Source organism: Lonchura striata, chromosome 1, assembly GCF_050655825.1.
Source record: "Lonchura striata isolate lonStrDom1 chromosome 1, ASM5065582v1, whole genome shotgun sequence".
Lineage (NCBI taxonomy): Eukaryota > Metazoa > Chordata > Aves > Passeriformes > Estrildidae > Lonchura > Lonchura striata.
In genome coordinates this window covers 99,782,267-99,802,229 of record NC_140703.1, presented here as the reverse complement: position 1 = coordinate 99,802,229, position 19,963 = coordinate 99,782,267, and the positions used below count along the sequence as shown (strand labels likewise).

The following is a 19,963-nucleotide window of genomic DNA, read 5'->3' as shown; positions in this document are numbered from 1 at the left end:
AGGGTTTAGACTTTTTTTGACATTGTTTTTCAATGTCCCTGGTTTGATGTAAACGTTTAGCTAAAACTGATAGCATTTTTCCCAGCCTGCTATTTGGTGTCAATTCTGATTCAGCTTTTCAGAAAGGAAGAATTCTTATTTCAGAGACCACACGAGGGAGTGTTGTTCTGCATGTCTGACTGCTCTCTTGCTAGCAAGGGCACTTAAGCTCTGTGGTTTTTCATCCTGTTAAAGGAAAACATTTTCTTCAGCACTTCTCAACTTTTTCCAGGCTGATGTAGTTTCTCAATAACCCCAAATGATTTTTTTTTTTTTTTGGTGGACAGCATTTGGAATTTGTTGCTTCATAATGGCACAGCAGCTTTCCTGCCTATGCACCAGCCGTGCTGGGAGCGTGTGTGTTGTGGGAAGATGAGTCAGGGGAAAGCAGGCAGGGTTTGCTTTGTGTGCTTTCTGCTTCTCTCTTCCCCTGCCTATAGAAGCACTAGTTTAGTTGGAGCTCACCTGCAAACCTTCTACCTCCAGTTCACTGGTTCGTGTTAGAGCATCTGCTATGTTGGAAATGTTTGTCCATCATCATTTATTTTGCTCTTTAAATTTCAGTATATAATCTTTTCAGAGCATCAACTTTCTGTGTCACACAGTGGGTGTTTGCTTTAAAGCTTGCACAGACAAATTCTTTGTCTGTGGATGCATTGTTGCCTCAAGCTGGCATCCTACATGAATTAAATCTAGGTGCTTGGTAGCTGCATACTTTCATGTTGCTTGACTCTTTTCTACTGCTTGTGGCATCAAGGATGATGTTTTGCACTGAAGAAACAAGTGGTGCAGTTTTAAGCCCTGAGACATGAAGTTAGGACTGGAGCTGATATCCATGCTTGCATGTCCCATAGGACAGGTGGCTGCTGGATACTGCCAGGGCTTATAACTGTTCAAGTGTTAAAATGAGGTCTATATAGTAGATGCACCCAGAACAAGACTTTGGGCAATTCATCCAATATCTACTTTTCTGTTGAAGAACTGGAACCTAATTTTTGGACAAAATGCTACCACACATCAAAAGGGAAATGTGAAGGGCCATGCAGAGACCACTTGCCAATCAATTTGAAGAGGAACATCATCAGTGAGTGATGCTGCAGGAGACCCCTGAGAGGACAGTCCCTTTGAAAGCACTATTTTAAGAGTCTCTCCAGAAGTATGATCTCTCCCTGCAGTGTAATTTAGCAGGTGTATTTCAGCTAATTTTCCTAGCTACATATGGCCTAACACTTTGTTGGTTAGAAGAAAGTACCTCTCTAATAATGTGTCAGCCTCCTACTGACAGATTTTCCCAAGTGGCCTTTATGCTGGAGATTGAATTTTTTAAAATTATTATTTCTTATGATGTCTTGGCCATGCATTCTTCCTTCATGAAACTTCAGAAGTCATGATTCAAAGGCTTCAGGCAGGGATGCACAGAGTTCAAAATGCTGATGTACTTAAGACACTGTCACGTGTGGTGCTCATACAGAAAACTGTCAGTTTGGTGATGTGCTTTAGCTTGGCTTGTGGAGTTAAGGCAAAGAAAGTATTCTGTTTGACAAGAGTAGTAAATGAGCAAGTAATTCTCTCAGGACTCCCTAAATAGCTCCAAATTGTTCCAGGAAACATTTGGTTCATCACAGCGGGGAGGTGCAAAATCAGACATGTGGATTTAGCTTCCTGGAGCAGTCTCAGTGGAGCAAATGGTAACACGGCTTTGTATAGTGGTATGATTAAAACCTACAGATGAACACAGATGATAGGCTGCCCCTTTTTTTACCAGATCAAGTATTCCAGTGCTCTACAAAATGGAGTAAACGCTCCACACTGGAATATCCATTTCAATCAGCCAACTTGCAGATTGTTTCCACCATACTCAGTCCCACAGGACATAAAATCTTCCTTGGTATGACTTAGTTCTCTTCTTCCCAAGTTTAAAAATTTCCATTTTTTTGTGGAACAAAACTGCTGTTTTCTGAAACCAGCAAATGCATTTTTAACTGTATGTTAAAAAAAGATTAAATAACTCTGGTCAATGTGCAAATTAGAATATGCCAGCTTTCTGCATTCTTTATGCCTAACTTTTCCATTTTTCTTCTCTTTTTCCCCATGCAAAAGTATATTTCTTATCCAGCAGAGCATTTCGTAACACAACTGCCCTTATGATTGAAGTGGCAACAATAATATATCTATGACCTATTTCCTTGACAAATTCCACTTTTTCTCTCAGAGGTAGCCTCTAAAACTGCCTAAAATTTTCAAAAGTCTCTTCAGTTCCTGCTCTTGTATATTATTCAGGATATTGGGCAAGCTGCTGTGAACAGTTTTCCTTTGAGAAAGTTGGGAGGCATGGCTATGCCATGTAACTGATAATCTTCCAAAAGCACACAGTTGCACAACTTCTCTTCATTTAGTCACATCTCCTCTTGTTGTTGGCCAAGCTTTCAGCAAGAAGCCCCATCATCCAGAAGAGCTGAGTATTTGTTAGGACTCTGGTTATGAAAAGGATTTTAACCTTCTGCCCAGCTTCTCTGCAAGACAGAACAAATACTGCCTTGAAGCAGGTCTAGTGTACCTGATAACAGCAGTGAAAATGAATTAATCATTATCTGGACAGAGGGATAGATCCCTTCCAGTGGAGGATCACAACATACTTTTTGCTGAGGGATGCTGAAGGGTGCTCCCTGGTTATATTTCAGTTCTATTTCTATAGAACTGGTGCTTTTTGAAAGTGCATGATTGAATTCCTGCAGGGTGCGAGGAGGGACAAGTGCAAAAACCAGAGTGCTTTGAATAGAGGTTGTGGCATTCCTTTCACTTTGCATTGCTAGAACTGAGGGGGAAGCCAGTCAGTGTAAGGAGAACTTCATAGGTGCCCACTGCTTCTATGCTCTTGTTAAACATGTAGTGACAGAGGAACTGGCTGGGATCAAGCCAACCTTTGCTCTGACACACGAGGCCTCAGAGACACCCATAGGTTAGAAAAGTTGGTTTTTTTATTCTGTGGTCTGTCACCCTGTTCTTTTAAAAGTTTTAAAGTTCTTGTAAAAGTTTTCTATGCCTTCTAATATTTACGAATTTCTACCAGAGTTTCTCACACATGTTCTTGTAAATAATAATTGTTTTACATTCTTCTTTGTAAGAGGAAAAAAATTTGATAGACTTAGTTTAACCGGTGTGGTTGGAGAAGTAGCAATTTAATCCTCCAATCCACTGTCACTTTTAGAATTCTATATATTATAAAGTCAGAAATAAACTTCTGCTCTTTTCCCTCTTTTACATTTAATGTATTTGTGTAAGTTATTTTGTGTTGTAGTGCAACAGAGGTCTTCCTAAATGATCACTTTTAAGTCTTTAGACTTTCAGATGTTGGTGTATTTGCACAGTCTTCTCAATGCTACAGCTGCTCCAAAACTGTTTTAGGATAGAAATGTTAAGATTTATGAGGAACACTTTGGGGAATGAGTTACTTTACTGTAGCAGAATTTGAATAACTGGAAAATGGGTTAAAAATGGAAACTACTTTTAAATTTCACAGTAAGTGCACAAATACTTGCCCCTAGTATTTCTCTTCTCAGTACATTTGAGTCTTAGGAGTACTGTTGTTTCATACCTCTACCCTTATGAGTAAGTTAGGCATGAATATGAGCTGCAGGCCACACTGCTTTTGATACAGCCCAGCTCACAGCTGTCTTTCTGGGCTGCAAGAGCAGGTCATGTTGAGCTTCTTGCCAACCAATACCCCCCAGGTTCTTCTCCTCATGGAGAGAGGAGTCTGCTCCTCCTCACAGGTTGTATTAGTGATTGGAATTGCCTGTACCCATGTGCAGGATCTTTCATTTGGCCTTGCTGAAAGTCATAAGGTTCACACAGGCCCACCTCTCCAGCCTGTCCTGGTCCCTCTGGAACGCATCCCTTCCCTCCAGTGTGCCCACAGCATCACACAGCTGCGTGTTGTGGGCTGACTTGCCAGGGGTGCACTGGATCTCACTGTCCATGTCACCAGCACAGACACTAAACACCACTGGTCCCAGTACAACCCCTGAGAGACAGCATTCATTATGGTCTTTGCAAAACTATTGATTTACATGTGTATACGTAGTTTTATTTGAAGAAGTGTTACTCCATTGTACAAAGTATGACTAAGACTTCTTGTGCAATTTTGGTAAAGTAAAAAAAAAGTAAAATGAGTGAGGGCTGGAGTGGATCCAAGTAAGTGCTGCTAAAATCAGGGAGCAGAAAGATCAAAAGATTTTCAATTGCTTAGCCTCACAAGAGAAGGACATTGAGAAGGCAGTAGGATTATCCTTTCTTAGTAGAGACCAAATACTAGGGATGAAATGGAAGAGCTATTTAAGCTAATGATTTAAAGGGCTGTAATGTGGCACTGAATAACCTTAGGACAGAAATTAGAAGATGGTTTCCAACTAGTGAGACTTTAGATTCTTCAGAATGAAAGTAATGGGAGTAAAGGCAGGCTTATGAAAAGATTTGTCTCTGCAGAAAGCTGTGATTGTGGCTTGGGCAAATACTGTCATATTTATCCATACCAAGGACTCTTGTCTCAGAGGTGTCTTGCAGTCCCTGAACTGTAGTTTCTGTAGCTATAGCCCAAACCTAGTTAACTTCCAGACACACCTTTTAGAAATACCTTTTATTTTCACATGCCAGCATGAACAGATATCCAGAAGAGCCACTAGGCAGTCAGCATGCATCCCAAATGGATTCTTTAAGCAGGCTGCAAGGCTTGCCAAATCTGTGGCTTTGGCTTCAGCTGCTGGAGTCTTGTGGTAGCATTGCTCTGTAGCAGCATCTCCAGGTGTAAGACCCTGCCTCTTGACTATCAGTGCCAACTCTGTAGGGGACAGGGGCAGTCAAGTGTGGGATGGAGTTAGGGACAGGACTTGTGAGTCCCCAGGTAGGTGGTTACTGAAGCTCTGAACTCTGTTTAAGAATAGTGCTCTTTTGAAATGCTTACAGGGTAAGCATGCTTTGAGAGGCCTGTAGGAGAGAGGGTTTACCCAAAGAAGGGATTCAGTCTGGACTGCCATCAAGTAGGAGTAAAAAGAGGTCTGTGTCTACCTGGCATGTGTGTAAAAAGTGGTACAAAATCAATACATGATAGTTCTGTTTTCTGGTTTTTTTCTGTTGGGTTTTCTCTCTCTCTTCCTCTCTCTTCCTCTCTCTCCTTTTTGTTTTTCGTTTTTTGGGGTTTTTTTTAGCACTAATATAATAATCCTTTAAATATTCCTAGTTTTTTCTCACAGCTTCCTCTTTCTGATTCTTGACTTTGATTCTTGAAAAATATTGGTGTAGGAATGGTTTTGGTAGAAAGGGAAAGCATTATTGTGACTGGTGTGAACTCCTGTTTTTGAATAACTAGCTAACACTGAACAAAGAAACAAGAGAGGCGAGTGAACAACAGATCAAATGCAGCCCTAGAGAGCGTCAGAAATTGTAAGGAGGCTCTCATAAGCCAGTCTCCATGGTACACAGCATACATTTCCATGGTCTTGTTTATACAAAGAAATATTGAGTAGGCAGTTTAGCTGTTTTTCTCCCTTTCTCCAGGCAGTGTTACATTAGAGGATTTTAATAATGCAATTACCATTGTACTTCTTAGTACACCTACAAATTATCTTGCATTCTCCCACCTCTTCCCCAGCACAGGAGGCATACCACAGAGTAATGCTGGAGAATAAGCTGTTCAGAGATTTCGTCTCCTCCCTGCTCCTCACAGCAGGAATAAGCCTGACTCCATTTTGAGGGAGAGAAGCCACTTAAAGGGCTGGAAAGGGAGTCAGAGGATGACAAAACAGTTTGAAGGATATTGCAGAAGAGAGTGGGTGGAAGAGGGAAGAGGGAGAAATGTGCTGGCAGGGGAGCAGTAGAAATGGAGAGGCATCCCTAGCTTGACTCCCACTGATTCCTCTTGATTCCAGTAAGGACATCAGTTGTACCTGGATGGACAGAGCAGGCAAGTGATGCAGCTGGACTTAGCCATCTCCTGCACAGCCTTATGGCTTTACTGACTGTTTTAGGTGAACACGGTACCCTGTTACAGGCCAGAGAACTGACTGGCACACCACAGTTCACTGCCTAGAGCCAAGGGTCAGGCTGAGAATGTGCCAGGTCTTCCCAGCAGGTCTGGGGTGCCCCTGTTCCTTCACACACTGTTATGTCCTGACACAGCAAGAAGCATTATGTACTGGTTAAAACTGAACTTGAATACAGCTTTTGAAATACATTACTGTTTGGGAAAGGGAAGTATTGTCTTAAAGGGCTGCCAAATGTACAAATCAGGTATGTCCCATATACATGGCAGCATTTCTTTGACTGGGGTCTCATGGAGCTGGTGGGACCAGAGTCAGATAGATGAGCTCCTTCTTCCCTACATGTGAGGGAATGTGCACCAAAAGGCTGTGCCAGGAATAGAGATGCCTAATCTAAAGGCCTGGAAGTGTTTGTGAGAAGGGTCATGTGAATCTGAAAGTTGGTGGCAAGTATCCTGCCCATGGGACTTGAAATTGCTGAGACATGTTTATGTAGATGGAAGTTGTTTGTCCAGATGGCACTCAAATATCTTCACTCTCCATTTCCTTGTAGCAGTAAAAGAATTGCATGTGGATCACATTCAGGAAGTTGGCCCTCTTTATTTTTCAAAAGCCTAAATATTTATAGTTTTCTTTCTGGGAGAAAGAAAACCAGGTGAAATTGCATAAAAGTCCATCTGTCAAGAGGAATTAAATGAGTTGACTCATCCTGCTGACAGAGAGGAGTGTTCTGTGGTTACAACCCAAACCTGAGGCCAGCTCTGTGCTCCAGACCTTTGCCAAGGCAGCTGGGTCACATATGGGGTGTGAAGCTATGAGAACCTTGATATCCAGGTTTTTCCTGGCAGGAATGCCTTGTGTGCAGGTAGTCCCTCTGGCAAGGCTGCACACAGCCTGCCGTGTGTTTCTTCTGCGGGCTGGAGGTTTTTGTACAGCAGAAAGTGCCACTGCTGGAACAAGGCTATCCCAGCCAGAGGCAGGTGTAACAAATCAGCCTTCCCTTGTGGCTAAAATGGTTGGGAGCCTTGGAGTAGGGAAATCTAGAAAACTGACTTGGCAGATTCCCTATATATTTAACAATAAGTTGTACTGGGGTGCTTGGGGATGGGTAATAGCTTTCTCATCGGCTTGCTCTTATACCTTTGTTCCTCTTGATATTCCATTGCTACAGGGTAGGGCTGCACTCAAAAACTCAGTTTGCTGATGAAATGCTGCATTTATTTTCTGGAGATATTAAAGAATAGACATGGGTGATTTGAAGCAGCTTGAAGCATCTTGAAAAAGGCATGGATTTCTGCATGCTTTTCAGAAAATGTGGTCTGCATTTAAAATTCTTCCATTTTTTCAAAAGGGACTAGCAATTTTAGATGTCTAATTTAGGCCAGCAAGCTTAAGATATAAAGCACTAGGAAAATACCAACACTTCTAATGTTGTCTGCCACTGGACAGGATACAGTAGAGTTTATATTCTGTGGCAGATGAAGAAGAATTCAATTTTTATAGTGTGAAACCATGGCTCTTTTCAGTGAGGTTGTTCTGTATGTTTCCTTCTTCTTGCCTCCAACAAAAACACTGTGAAGTGTGGGCTGTGAGGGCAGGGAATACTAAGAATGCTATGAATGCTTTTTCTCACTGCTTGAAAGGGAATTGGCTGGAAAACTTAAGCCACAGGATGGTTTCTTGCTGAATGCTTGTTCAAGTGATCTAAGTTTAGTATTTGGGGAACACATCTTTGGATGTGTTCATTATTGGAATACTTTTGTGAGGTAAAGGATGATGGCAGAGACCACTACATGTTCAAATCAAGAGGGGCTGTGAAACAAAATTCAATCCACAAATTACATGTGAAGTCAAACATGTGGCAGAGAAATACCACGTATTAATCACATACTGAAAAATAAGTATTTTGCCTGTGAATTTGAAACATAAGACGACCCAAATATATAAACAGACTGGTTTAAAATAATGACTAAAATAATATTAACTCTCCATAACTAGGGTATTTTCTAACTTCTACTCTGTTTTTGTCTTGTTTTCTAACTCCTCCTGGAAGCAGAGTATTTCATTGGTTTGCTCAACTCTTAAGGAAATGCATTGCATACTTCCAAGAAATTGTCTTAAAATGGTTGCCCACTAGCCCCATCCTCAGTTCCTTCCATCCCTTTCCTGACATCATTTCTGTTTCATCTCCTGTTACTGACTTCCCACAGCAGTATGGAGTTTTCGTGTTCCCATCCTGAGTCCTTTCTCTCCCATCTTGCATTGCTCAGTTGTTGATGCTCCTGCCTGCCTCCCCATTCAGTGGAAATGTGAAGTGAATGGTAGCTCTTCCTTCTTGAAGCTCTTTTCAGCTTAATTTGCAGCATTTTCCCCCTCATCTCCACTATGTTTAGGATAAGAAGCCTATTGTATTTTGCCTCCTCCATCTGGGGAAGCAGAAGCCTCACAGAAAATAAAGGTACAGGTGAAAACCAGTCTGGTTCCAGCTGCACTGATTACCAGTAGGTTATCAGGGGGAATTTTGACTATGCTGAAATAATGTAAAGCCACAATTTTCTCATGTGGTTTACAGCCATATACAAAATAGTAGGCTTTGTATGAATATTTTAATCCTACCATAAGAGCAAAATACCATAGATAGGCTAGGCTATAGGCTGTAGGTTAGGCATAGGCTGATAGATAGTGGGATGTCGAATAGATCATATCCTTTACATTCCAGTAAAGATTGAAGTACTGGTAGAAAGGATTTTGAATGAGAAAAATTAAAAGTGTATGGCAAGATGAGTTTTAATTCATTCAGGAAGTATCCATGTTCTTTCAAAATCAGTGTGACTCTCATACTTATTTTACATCTTTTATTATTGCTGTCTTTTATCATAGGTACTGCCTTTTTGACTAAGGAAAACCATCTTCTAAGATCACAGGTATAGCTCCTTAAACACTGAGACATATGAGAAAGAGGTAGAAGAAAAGGAGCTAATGTAGGCAGTCATATGTTTTCAGAAGCAAATTAATTTCTCATTAGGTGACAGGCCAGCCTGATACCATGATCTCTCACTACCCAAGCACTGGATATTCTTCTATATTTCATTGTTCCATAAGCTTGCATGGAAGAGTGGCATTAAAAGTTTCCTAGTGAAATTCAGTTTAAAAAAGCATGAATCTGAATGAATTGGCTCTGATGTGATCTTTCCTAAGGAAACAAGTCCAGTAATGAGCTTTGGAGGACAGACTGTTTAATTATAATCTTACCTGCAGGTTTAGAAAGGCTAGACTGATTTTTGTTAGGTGCTCACAAAGGTGAACATCAGTACCATTGGAAAGGAGACCTTTAAAACTTATGGTCTCTCCCATTTTAGACAAAACACACACAGCACTGTCCAGAGATAGCATAACACTGTTGTATGTTTTCATTGCTCTTTCTCCTTAAGATTTGTGTGGAAATTAGGCGTTTGCAATGTTTTATTTATCCACCTGTTCCTCTTTAGTCTCAAGTACTTCCACAAGAGTTGCAATGTGCTGGTTTAGGTCTCCATCTTTCAAATTTTTAACTACTCCTACAATTTAGTACATATGGATAACTGCAGTGAGATCAAGTAGTTCAGTGTGTAGAAATCTGAAAGATGTACATGTACATTTTTGAAGCTGAATGTTGCTAACTTTTCTGAATACAGCAGTTTTGCATGCCAGAAAGGTTTGTTGGCTTGAGGTTTTTTAATATATATACATACAATGGAAAGTGACAGATACACTAAAGCCTTCAATTGGGGTTCAGTGTGCTCTAGTGGTTTTGTGGTTGTTTTTCTCACACAGACTTAATGATAGCTTGAAAGCACATTGCTATAAAAATGTCACTGAATTGTTTGCACTTATCATAGTTATTTTCTGGAAATAGTTTTTTGCAGTTTCTTGCCAGAGATTAGGATCATAAGAGGAAAGGAGAATTATTACTGTGCTTGTCAAATTTGAAAAGAAATGCATTTGCCATGATACAACAGTGAATCACCTTTTAAATTTGGCACAAGTGTTAAAACTCAAGGAAAGCAGCATCTTAAATGTGAGTATGTGTAGGACTGCAAAAATCCTTAACAAAGGACCAATCCTGGCTCACAGGATTCTTAAGTCACCTTATGAGTAGATCAGACTGAGAGCTCACATCTGCCAGAAGGGACAGACTCACTATTTCCTCACTTGATCTTCCACCATGTATCTTCCCCCTCTCATTAGGTCTTGGCATTTTTAAATAGTGAACCAGTTCATCTCTCAAACCCAGCCAAGGTTTTACAAGGCTAGGACAAGCAGTTATTTAACCCAGAGTGCCCAAAATTTAATTTGACTATTGGATATTAACTGCTACTGAACCCTGATGTTCCATTTTAGTCACTTTTCACTCAGAATGATCTGAAAAGGTCCAGTCTACCCCTTGGGCATTTAAAAAATGTCTTATTGTGCTTCCAGTGCCTAAAAGCTTTGAGTAGAAGGGACAGAAACCCCTTTGAGAATCTAAATTACTGTAAGCAAACTTAATTATCACAGAGAAGTAGGAAATTCAGCCTTGATGTGCCCTTGAGGCCCGGATATGATACGAACCAGTCATACACAAACTTTGTTTTGTTGAGAATGTCGGATTATCATATTAGTCATCAAGGCTAAGATCATGGGGAAAGTGAAGAGCTAAACGGGCTCATTCCCAATGGAGTTTGTGTGCTGCTTTTTCTCCTTATGGCAAGGAGGACACTGTGTTTGGCTAAGCACAGGCTTATGAGCCGTGAGTTTTGTGTCCAGGTGGACAGGTTGCTGTGTAGGAGGGAAGCCTGGGCACTGCAGTGGCTCTGATTTGATGTCCCCACAGCAGGCTGGCAGGTCACCGCTCCCTCGCACGTCAGGGGCTCACACAGTGAGCTGGCTCAGCCAGAGCTGCCATCCCAATTAAAATGGAGCCAGCGCAAAACCAGGCTGACCTCTTCAATCTAGATCAGCACGTTAGCATGTTTTACTACCCCTCCTCATTCCTACCTCACACTGTTGCATCAGAGAGCTGCTCCAGCAGAAAACTCATCTTTTGCTGCTTTTTTGCCACTGGGTGAATTTACAGTCAGTAATTTCCTTTATCATGTGGTCACACAAATTTTAGTATTGCGAGGAGGAAGCTGGGAACATGAAGACAGAAATGATGGGAGGGTATGACCATCACTTTAGGAAGCAGCTACACTAAAATTGGATCAAACAAACCAGGAAAACATTTTAATTTTTAGCTGGCATAAATATTTAGTGACTCTCAGTGAGATATAGACAAACCTGTGCAAAGAAGTACTCTTTCTCACAGCCAACAGACATGCCTGTATAAACAGCCTCTTCTGAAGAGATTAGAATTTAGTACAGTGATCTCATACTGCTCTGGGAAGGGAAGATAATTAAGAATTACTGCCTCCAAGAATGCAGCTGGAGAGGTGGAGGAACAGAGTGGTCAGAGCACTCAGTGATAGGTTTCTGGTGATTGCTTCTTTAGCAGTCCTTGCCCAGTATAAATTCTATAAACTTCCTATTATGGAGAAATTGTATTAGAGAGGTAGAACTGCATAACAAAGAATGTGTGATTCAGGAATGACAGCACCATCTCAGTAGTTTTATGAGGTGGTTCTTTGGTGTCTCTTCAGGTGTCAAGGTACAGTGCTGGCCAGCAGTAAGCTTTACTCACCTATGCACAACTCAGGCCCTTCCCTCCTATGATCTGCAGGTGGGCTTAGTCTTTGGCAGTCTTTTGGATATTTGGGGACCAGCACATCTAGAGATTTAGACTGGCAGTATCCAAGCTTTGAAGGCCTGAAAATTCAGAGGCTGAAATGCTTGTGGGGTTTTTTTTTTGTTTTTTTTTTTTGTTTTTTTTTTTTTGTTTTTTTTTTTTTTTTTTTTTTTTTTTTTTTTTTTTGTTGTTTTTCTGTGGGCTTGTTTGTTTCATTTCTTCATTTTTAATGAAAAACCTGGAATGAAAATTTCTGCCATAGGACTTCAGGTCTTACACTCTTTGAAAGTAAGCTATCAGGAAACCAGACTTACTTTTGGGTGCCTCTTCTATGAGGAAAGGCTGAGAGAGTTGGGGTAGTTCAGCTTGGAGAAGAGAAGGCTCTGGGGAAACCCTACAGCATCCTTCCAGTGCCCGAAGGAGGCTGCAGGAAAGCTGGAGAGGGACTTTTTGCCTGGGCCTGTTGTGAAAGGACAGGGAAATGGTTTCGAACTGAGAGTATGTGTAGATTAGGTATTAAGAAGGAATTCCCCCCTGTGAGGGTGGTGAGACACTGCCCATCCCTGCAAGCATTCAAGGTCAGGTTGGATGGAGCCCTGAGCAGCCAGGTCTAGTGAAAGGTGTTCCTGCCCATGGCAGGGGGCTTGGAAGTACAAGATCTTTAACATCTCTTCCAAACCAAACCATCTTGTGGCTCTGTGTTTTTATGATTTTGTTATACCCAAACAATGTTGAGGCACACAGTACCAAAGTAGCAAGCCTTACACAAAAAGGGAAATTTGTGAATCTTGAGTTTTCTTGACATTTTGTAAATGATTTAGCATTGCTTAAATTTCACTTTGTTGGTTTCTTTGCTACTGCTTGTTAGCTGGACTACTAAGCAGTAATATTTTCACTTAGTTTTATTTATATTCCTGTTGAAGTAGAGTTCTTTTACCCCTTACTGTTAAGAAGAAAGTGCTGAAATTTGAAGTTTCAGACTCGTGCTTCATGGTATCTAAAGTTACAAGTACGTCTCCCTACCAAGATACTTTCCAGATGAAGTAATTTTTGGCGAGGCTAAAAGGCCCAGAACATAAAAGATGGTATATTGTTGTATGTTGTATAAAACAAAACCTGTTTCTATACAGTATCTTTTTTTTTTTTTTGAGTAGTCCATATTATTAATATGAGAAGCTTGACTAAGATCAGCTTTTACTTAGAAATCATTTACAATGGTAAATTATAATATTTATAGACCAAATATTTACAAAAGTTTGGAATTTGTAATATTTGTATTATAAATATAAAGCCAGTGAATGAATAGGAAAAAACAACTTGTAAAAAAAATAATGATAGATAGTTGAGAAAAATTTGGATACCAACAGCTTAGCTTCTTGGAAAATACTTCTAGGTTTTGTACACTGGGATGAAGTTAGTAGAGAGCAAAATAAATGTGGTATTTCTGAGGATTTCTGAATGTGGGAGATGGAAACAGAATCTTCACTTTTTACATTGTCTTTTTTCTTCCAACTTTCTGCACTTTCTAACCAGAGGAATTTAAGAACAGATTATCTCTGTAAACTGTACTGATGTGGAGCTTTCTGATTAATTATCCAAATGAGGGCCTTCCTCTGGCAGTGGCCTCCTCTTCCCTACCCCTGTGCTCTGAATTGCCACACTCCCTGCTCTGCTGGCAAAATGCCCGTGGTCTCAGTGGGCACGACCTGTTTGACAGTGCAGCCCCATGCACCATGGGTGTGATGCTGCTCAGCCACAGGACATCAGGGAGATGAGGATGCCTTATGCCAGTGTTGCTGCCAGAGGACTTTGATAGAGGTTTGGCTGCATAGATCTGCAGGATCAATGAATTTGGCAGCAAGTCTTCTTTTGTCAGCCTTCCATGTTGCTTTAAATCAAGACAGAAAGAGAGAGCAACCTCTGGCCAAGTATATGTGAAGTGGAAGGTGCCCTGCCCTCTGATTTTTGTGGATTGACTTCACCAGGTTCATACTGTGTGTTGTTAGAGACAGAAATGCAAAAACAAAATATGTGGGATAAAGAGGTGGCTATGTTTTATAACATAAAATCAAGAACATATGTTGGTATGAGAGGATGGGGGACAGCATGAGAATGCAAAGCTTGTAGAGATACTGCTCAGGACTATGCTGGATCTACCATGTGCTACATGTGCTACATGTGGTGATTTGGTCTAGCAGGTTATATTGATACTTTTAATACTTAGATGTGATTCAGAATTTTAGATTTTCATTTTCATACATAGTTCTAGTTCTACCCTGGTTGCTAGCTCCACAGCAAAACAATCCATGGGACTTTCTGTTATTTCAGAGGAACATGATTCATCTCAGATGATGGGATTACACATGAACAGGATTTACAGTATTGTGCATTATTTGAAGTTGGGTTTGGAAATACTTTAAAAAGAGTTTCCTGATTGTGTATCAAGAATGTACCTAAGTACGTAAACATGGACTTTTCCATCTTCACCCTTCTACATGAAAGCAATACAGCCCTTCAAACAATGGGAGATTACTGCACTCCTCAGGAAGCTCAAGTCTTTCACTCAGGCATGTAGAATAAGTGATATGGCAAAGCTTCCTGATGTTGATAACAGCAGTCACAATTTTGTCAAGAGAAATCTTTAGAAGGAAGCACATGAATTAAAAATGTTAGCATATCTCATTTGAAATGCCATATTTTATGAGAAAAACTTACTTTTACCTGCAGACTGACTGCCTAGAATATTTGTATTCTGAAGGTTCAACAGCTTCAATCTCCCAGACCATTGTCATATTTCTGGTGCAGTATTTTAGACTATATGCTGCTATATGCTGCAAAAGTTATCTCAACACAAATTCTTTAGAAGTGGGTGTAAGAGTCAAATGGATATAAAATTAACATAGGCCTAGGACAGATTTCAGCTTATCTTTCTAAGGAAGTGATCGCTAAATCTCTAGTCATCATAAGCCAGATCACTCAGTGGGTATCCTTGCTGCATTTTGCTGGCATGACTTTAGATGTTGCCTGAGGTAGGGAAAACAGACCTGGTTGATGATGCTCAGACAGGCCACCTGAGCACAGACACATCCATTTTTGTTGTCCCTGTTACAGGCAAAATATTGTCTGGCAAGGGACAAGACAAGACACCTGGGGAAGCACCCAACCTTGAATCTGGGCTCACTGGCTTCACAGGCACAGAAAAAAAAAAAAAGAAAAAAGAAAAAGAAAAAGAAAAAGAGAAAAAGAAAAAGAAAAAGAAAAAGAAAAAGAAAAAGAAAAAGAAAAAGAAAAAGAAAAAGAAAGAGAAAAAAAAGAAAAAAAAGACGGGAAGGGAAGGGAAGGGAAGGGAAGGGAAGGGAAGGGAAGGGAAGGGAAGGTAAAAAGCAAAGAAAAGAAATAAAATAGAAAAGAAAAGAAAAGAAAAGAAAAGAAAAGAAAAGAAAAGAAAAGAAAAGAAAAGAAAAGAAAAGAAAAGAAAAGAAAAGAAAAGAAAAGAAAAGAAAAGAAAAGAAAAGAAAAAGTAAAGAAAAAAGAAAAGAGAAAAATTGCATTCCTTCTATTGAAATCTTTTTATAAATTGTTTTTGCAGGCAGCACAACTGCCTGATGAATATGCTTATTCCAGTAAAGCTTCAAACAGCTTCACTAGTGCTGGCACTGGTGCTTCTGGCAAACTGGCTGAGAGAGAGAAACAACTTTCTGAAAAAACCCTGAAGTGATAGTTTTTCTTCTGTCTGAATTTCTGGTATCAGCACACTGTGAGGTCAGGCAGGAGCTGGTGCAGCTGTGCTGTACCTCTTGGTGGCACTTCATCATAACCTGAAACATGCAATTGCACCCTTGATTTGCATTAATTCACTTTATCTCCTGATTTAGGGAGATTAGTTTAAAATGCTCTTTCTAGCATGTCATTGAAGGTGCTCTGGAAAACCCTACTTCAGCTGTCTAAGAAGTTATTCCCTCCTTTCTCCATCTCCCAACAGGACATGGGTGCCCTCACAGCAGTTGGGGCACAATCAAACAGAATAAAAGGTCTGTCAGTTGGGTGCAAACTGTCATATCTTGGCATAAAACCACCATCAGAAGCAGCTTAACTGAGCAGCCAACACCCTTCCAAATCAGCTTTGGCAGAAGTGCTCCTACAATGGAATAACCAGAGCTGAGGTTAAAGCCATGCCACAATAATTTTGTGTGCTCAGACTGGATGAAGACAAAGGGAAAAGGGGGCTGAGTACTTCCCATTGGAGGGCAGGCAAGTCAGCAGGTGCTTTTACTCTGTTATGGCTCTAGTGGTTCTGGAAGATGAATTCATGAAGTATTTGCCCAAGCTTTTCCCTTAATATGGTGTTTTTTTGATGTATAGTTCTTTAATTGACCAAAATGTTTTTATTACATGGAGAATCATTATATACAATGAGTCAGATTAGTAGGAGAAAAATCTGAGATGAGTAAGGAATTGGCTAATGGGGATATGACAATTAGTGCTGGAAGCTGAAATGTTGGAACTTACTAGAGAAATTCCTGTTGGTCTTGGGAGCAATTTAGTGCAATAGACCTTTGCAATAAAATAACAGTACTAATGAAATATGCTGATGACTCAAAGCTTGGAGCTGTAATGAAGGGAAAGAAGGATTCACATATCCCTTTCTTAAGGGGAAGGAAGGAGCTGGATCTTGCAAATCAGACGAGTGAAGTGGTGTGATATGGGGAACAAAATGACTTTTTAAGGAGGTGAGATGAAGAGTTTGGCAGTTTGGGTTAGAAAAGCAAAACCTGAGAGGATTGAATTGTTACCTGTCTAGAAGACAAAAATCTGGGAATGCTTAAGACTGTTTGAGTTATAGGCCTCCCCTACTGTATAAACAGATGCTCTGGAGAGTCGCACGTATAGGCTGGAAATTAGAAAATGCTTTGAACCAGCAGAGGACCAAAATTCTTCAACAGCTTCCCAATGAGATAAGTGGAGATGCTTACCTAGTTCTGCCTGTGTGCTTAGGTGATTTACAGAAAGTTTTGTCTGATGTGGATTTTTGTGAGGAGAAGATTTGACTTGAAATGCAGAATTCAATATTATTTTTCCTGGATATCTAAAAAAAAAAAAAACAACCCAGTGGCATTATCGTAAATTCTGTTCATAAGCTATTCAAGCTGCTTACTTCAGAGTGTGCTCTTCCCTCTTACTTCTGGTGATTTCATTATGTTGCTAACAAAGCTGACGTTGATTTATCACTGGCTTTCAAAATTGCTCTGAACTGAGAAAGGTCACACCTCTCCCAGCTGTTGTTGCAGGTTGTCAGCAGAGCTTGTTCAAACACTGTGCCACTGCTATTCAGTGAGTCACAGCTTTGTAAGTGCTCTTTGCAGCTCGGAGAGACAGGGATTTACCCACATTTCTGTCAATAATCTCATAGTTAGGAGATAAAATATTCCCATTGCAGGAAAGTGTGCCAGGTGTTTGAGTATTGTGAGCTAAGCCCATGTGGCCACCTGGGCTCAGCAGGAGGATGCTGGCGCTGTGCCACTCCAGAAGTGCTGGCTTCCTGTAGGGTGGCACATCAAAGGTTCATGAACTCAGGCAGAGGCCTTGGATGTAGCAAGGTACTGCCAATTGCCATGATCAAAGAGAACAGCCAGCTAAACTAACCCATGGGTTAGGTCAGAGAGAATTTAGACAGGGTGAACAGCAGGTGTAGCTGTGTGATTTCTAGGACTGCTCACCTCAGTCCCAAGTTCCTGTGTCTGTCTACCTGTGAGTGCAATGGCTCAAACTGAGCATAACAGAGCTTTGATTATTTAGAAGTGAATTCTATTAGTCTTAGCTTGGTTCCTGATTTAATTTTTTAAATTTATTGCCATCACAATCTGAGCTCTTTAGCTGTAGCTGGAACAATATCTGTGGAAACTTTTTTGTCCCTTACCACACCTCCATTCTATATCTATAGGCCTCTTGTAGAGGAAAAAGAAGTCTACAAGGGCTGAGTTTTTCTTCCCCAAGGTTTTTCCAGTCTTTTGAGTAGAAGATGTGCTCATCCTAAAGATGATCCCATTGGCTTTCCATTTTTATCAACTTTTGACACCTCAAAGAGCCAAAATCACAAAGATTTTGCTTGGTCTGACTGTGCACTCTCACTTGTACCAAACATATATATGAATACATGAATATGTGCTGACCACAGTCTTTACGAGCACTTTTGTTCAGAGAAGTCTTGTATGTTAGGATCAAAACAGCCCTGGTGATGTATGCAATTCTGCTGCAATTCTTGATGGAGGTGAAGCCTGCTTTTTCCTCCTACCCATCCAGTGCAGTAGGTAGGCTAGGCAGGCTGCTTGAAATGCTGAGTGACAGCCATACAGAGAGGTGGTATGACAGGCTGTTATTTCTAAGAAGTATCTATTCAATAGAATATGTCACATTTCCAGCCTTTCACCCCATTTTAAAATGGAAAAAAGAACAGAAATACATTTTTTTATATAAAATGGATGCTTATGAGTCATGCACACTTCTAATTCGTGAAAATTTTCAAAGAACTGTAACATGAAAATGAAAGTATTAGAAAATATATTGTTGACTGAAGGAAATATAACATTGTTAACACTTAATGAGCTCTGTTACCCACTGCCTATACAGCTCCATATCGACACTCAGAAGAATGGTGCTATTCAAACTATAACCAGCAATGGACTTCAACCAACATGAATTAAATGAAATAACTTTCAAGTGGTTTAAGTAAATGGAAAGCTATTTTTATTTTTTTAATAACTGATCTGGACTCTAAATTAATGAACCATCTGTAAATTACATGTTTCCAATATAAAATTGCTCATAAAATGAAAAGATGACCACATTGAGAAATTTGTAAATTTTGTTTAAAACCTATATTAAGGATTATTTGAGAGGTGGAATGGTGTTTAAAAACACAATAATTTTCTGTTCAAGCCACCTGATTGAACACTCTGATGGTTCAGTTCTCTACATATTTCTGGTTTTCTGCAGTACTGGGCAAAGCCCCACTCTGACTTTGCTAGTTATGCTCAACATCATTCTGCTTCTGTGTTTCTCTAGATGCCCTGTTCCCTCCATGCCTGGAAATTTTGTCAGGGTAACTGTTGAGGATTTTTCTATGATTCTTTCAAGTATCTTACACAAACTGAACTGCCATGCAATTGTGTAACATCAGATCCAGGTAAATCCAGTGTTTTACATGAGCCTTGGTCTCAGTGCCATACTTGTGGGTAACTGCAGATAAACTCCACAGAGCTTTTTGTCTGTCTACTGATGATTTAATATACTGATGACTTTATTCATTTTTTAAATTTACCACTCCAAGACTTTCTGGGAAGTCCCAAATAGACCCAGTGGGCCCAATGCTTACAGGAAGTAATAGATTTATTGCATCTGCTCTAAGCAAGGTCTCTGAATGTATACCCAGAAAGTCCTGGGTTGTGCAATGAAGTTCTTGGTACAAGTGCACTTATTTGGGGTAAAACTCTGGTTTGCAGTGGAATGTTCATGGAAATTATTAGGCTTCTGGGCACACTTCACCTGGTAGTTACTGAACAAGTTACATTATCAAGGTAAAACCAAAAGATGTGTCCAGTCTGTTATGAAAGCAATCCTGAGTCAGGCTTCACATGAGCTTCCAGGTGCATAATCACCCTCACTATTGCTTCTTTTTCTGGGCTATAAAGGAATTGAGGACTCGTTGCCTCATCTGACATGTTAAGTAAATGAAACAGCAGAAAATTGTACACAGTGGGAATAACAGAGCTTGGATGACTTTAGCTTCAGCATTTTTCAAAGACATCCCTGACATCACTGCTGCTGTGCAGTTCCTTGTACATGTGCATATATGATGTAGCAATCCTAGTGATTAGTGGGCTATTAGCTAAGAAGAATTTTGTTCCAAATGCTCCCTTGAGCATTGTCTGTTCTAAGGAAAGGAAGAAACAGCCTGGTGAGACAGACTGAGCTTTGCCACGTAACATGAACTACTGGTTTATAGCTACCAGTTTAATAAAGTTGTTCTGAATTTCTCTGATTTTTCTCTGTAGCCTTTTTAAATCCTGGTAACTGAAAGTTGGTGATGGCTTCTTAGAATAGTTGGTGTGATTTGGCTGTAGAAATATCTTTATTTGCTGTGGGAGAG

At 40.2% G+C, this 19,963-nt stretch overlaps 1 protein-coding gene across 2 annotated transcripts in view; it reads left to right on the top strand.

Moving 5' to 3' along the window:
- ARHGAP6 (Rho GTPase activating protein 6) overlaps positions 1-19,963 on the top strand; it is a 308,982-nt gene that overhangs the window by 96,631 nt on the left and 192,388 nt on the right. The window lies entirely within an intron of this gene.